Source organism: Galeopterus variegatus, unplaced genomic scaffold (assembly GCF_000696425.1).
Source record: "Galeopterus variegatus unplaced genomic scaffold, G_variegatus-3.0.2 Scaffold2543, whole genome shotgun sequence".
Taxonomy (NCBI): domain Eukaryota; kingdom Metazoa; phylum Chordata; class Mammalia; order Dermoptera; family Cynocephalidae; genus Galeopterus; species Galeopterus variegatus.
Genome location: NW_007728654.1, coordinates 158,279 through 161,830, shown reverse-complemented (window position 1 = coordinate 161,830; position 3,552 = coordinate 158,279).

The window sequence follows — 3,552 nt, the reverse complement described above, 5'->3', positions numbered from 1 at the left end:
AATGACTTTACTTTCTTTTCCTACTTCCTTGATAAGCTTCTTTTATAGGTCATGCTTTTTGGAAGCTCATGGAAGAGCCACGAGAAGGTTATCTGCAGTTTAGAAGTGTCTATATTGAAAATGCAAAAGAACCAGATGCAGTAGAATGTTTCCTTTCCTTGGTGGCGGTCTTTCTGAGGTCTGGTATTCCAAGACAGGCGTGCACACCAGGAATCTCAGAGAACTGTAACAACAGCTCAGTGACATTTAGGATACAGACGCAGCTCAAATGACCAACTCTCTCTATGTGCATTTAGCACTCATTCTTCCCAAGAGAACACCTGATTGGGTCCATTTGTCACTGCCCCAGGGCATGGTTTTGTATCATGTCACCTCAGAGGCAAGGGCCTTCCTCATGTTCATCTTATACATATTGTCTTTTGCTTGAGCACCTACCCCTGGTCCAGTCAGGCTTGGCCCAACTGGCAGAGAATTCATTTGGTGGGGATGATGGCAAGAGCCACAACTCTAGGCAGAAAGAATGTTGAGGGCTTAGAGACACAGAAAGGGACCAAGGGTCTGGAAGTCACCTAAAGCTTCACAGCATCTTCTTCAGGGAAGTTCTGTCCTCAAGGTCTCATCTGTCTCCCTGTTTTCTCCTTCCACAAACTTTCCATTCTCTTGGGCAAAGAAAAATAGGTTTGTAAAGATTTTGAAATCCCCAAACTGAGAAGTGCATTTTCTGCTTCAAGGTGTTCTCTGAATTGCAGAAGCCCAAGAGCAGGTGCAGCCCAGAAACACAGGGAAGTTGGTATCTCCAGGGTCAACACTCAACCAATGGGGTTTGAGAGAGGAAGATAAATGTGTTTAGCCTCCTGTTCTTCAGACTGAGAGTTCTGGAAAGTGTTCTGGAAGTTTCTCTGAGATCCTGTTAGAGCTGACCTCCAATAACCCCAATAACACATCTTTAGTGGCTTTTTGTCCTTTTCTGTCTCACCCTCACCGCTTCCTCACTCTTATTTCCTGAGACTGCCTCTCAAATAAATTACCAGCACATCTTTGTCTCAGGCCCTGTTTTTCTGGGAACTCAAACTAAGTCATGCAGGGGATTCTGGGTTCCCAGGTCCCTGGTCTAGAAGGTAGATGGCAGGTAACAGGTGGGTATGTACCCTTGGCCATGCAGAATTCTTGCCTATATGGTGAGGTACCACTTGACTAAGGCTAAAGTGGCCCTCTACAGAGCAGGGTCTAGGGCAACCCCAGTTGCCCAGATTGAAGTGCAGCAATGACTAGAATATGAGCGCATTAAGGGTGTGTCCTGGCTGGTTCACCTTCACAAACTCTGCAGGCAGTCGACACTCATAGTAAAAAGAACGAAAGTAATGTATGTTAATGGATTTTTGTGAAACACACTTGTCCAATAAAGAAATGATATTTGGTTACTCTAAAGACATTTTTTTTCTGACATCTGGTAAGGGGATCCAAAACCTTGACCTTGGTGTTATAACACCATGCTCTAACCAACTGACCTAACCAGCCAGCCCTTGGTTACTCTAAACTGTTAGATGGTTACAAGATCCAAATTCAGGAGTACTTCTCAAAAGCTGCAAATATTTGATTTCATACTTAATAACTTATATTCCATATCTGGCTACTACCATAAAATTGCAGAACTTGCAGCGTCTCAAGACATCTGAATGATATATAAGGTAATTTAAGAATTTTATTAGTGAGAATATTGGTGGGAAAGCACTACATGCAAACAATATTTTAATAAAGTAAAATATCCTTCAGTTTTTCAACTGAGAACTATAGTTATCTTAAAGTCAATAGAAGATAGTTTTCTTTAATACTTGGTATATTCATTTAATACAGTTATTGAGCATTCATCATGTGTCAGGAACTGGGCTAGGCCTTTGTTATACCAAAATATTTGGTTTAGTCCCTGCCATAGAAACAGGTTTGATATTGTAGAGATTAAGTCCAAGTAGACAACTATAAAAGGAAGTAAGGTGCTATGATAAAACTGTACAGAGAATGTTGTAGAACCACAGAAGTGACCTGATCTGCTTATAGGGTGGGAATGGGGAGGTGGAGAGGAAACGATTCCTGGAGAAAACACCTGAGCTGTCCATAGCATGGGTAAGAGTTAGTCAAGTGAAGGACTGGTCCTGATGGAGCTGAAGAGGCAAGACAGTCTGACAACCGATTAAGGCAAGGCTTCCCACAAATGTCACCGTCATGATTTCTGTCAAATCTGTACATATATCACCAGTGCAGTTACGTAATATTTTTCTTAAATTTCTGGGTTTTTTGTTTTGTTTTGTTTTTTAACTAACATAACTTCTTTAGCGGTATCTTGACCAATGCATGAGAAATCCAAGATATGATGCTCTAATTATATTATTTCTAGTACATATTAAAACATTCATTAAATAGCTATCCATTTACCTTTTAAAAATGACCTCATGTACTATCAGTTGTATTGTATAACACCTCTAGGAAAAACTGAATTAATGGAACTCCATGAAATTCAATATATTCCTTCCCCTGCTTCCATAAGAAGAAACAGGGGCTATAAATTCCTATTTTCGATGTTACTTTTTGTCTTTAGTAAAGTTATTATACTTTAAAATGGTTCAAAATACCATATAATGATTTTCAAAATAATTGAAATCTCTGTGAATTATTTTAGCACTTTCAGGGGATGGGACCTGAGATCTTCCTCTGAATCCGCATCTATCGTCAAGACATGACCTAACATATTTTCCACCGTTTTGATTCAAAATTCATTCTGTTCTTTATCTTTTAAGAAACCTAAGGAAAAACCAGACCAATTTTAAAAAGCTGGAAAACTAGAGGATAGTGGACGGGAAGAAAGGAACCGAGTCCACCCCAGAGTGGACAAGTCCGGACGGATGGAGGCAGCATTCCCTTCCCCAGCAGCTAAATTGCCTCTATTTTTTTAAGCAAACTTAGGCCAGATTTCCCCAGCGCCAAGAAAACGCATATAAAAGCGAGGGCTCAAGACTTTCTGAAAATAATTTTAATTTTAATTTAATTTAATTTTTTTTTTATCAATTTGCGGGTCTGAAAATATCCTTTTTTTAATTTTTAAAATTTTATTTTATTTTGTCAATATACAATGAGATCGATTATTGTGGCCAATTACCGAAATAATTTTTAAAAGTCACGTTCCACACAGGAGAGAAGAGGAAACAACTCAGCCACCCGACGCGTGAGACTGAGTTGAACAGGGCCCCGCCCCGGGCCCCGCGGCAGCTCGCTGCTCGGCTGAGCCGCCAGGGGTCGCTGCGCGCGGTGCGGCCGACGTCGGCCTCCTCCCCCACCTCCTCCGGAACGTCGTCGGCGCCAAAATCAAACCCGCCCGAGGCCGCCCGGCCTCTCGCCCCGCGCGCCGGTACCGCCACCGCGAAGCCTGCCGCCCGCACCATGGTACGAACCGAGGCCACGATCTCGGCTTCGTTTCTCTCTAGCCCCCCGGCGGCCTGAAGCTCCGGCCTGGCGTTGGCCGCCCCCCGGGCTGCAGGGGCGGGCGCCCGGCCCTCGGGC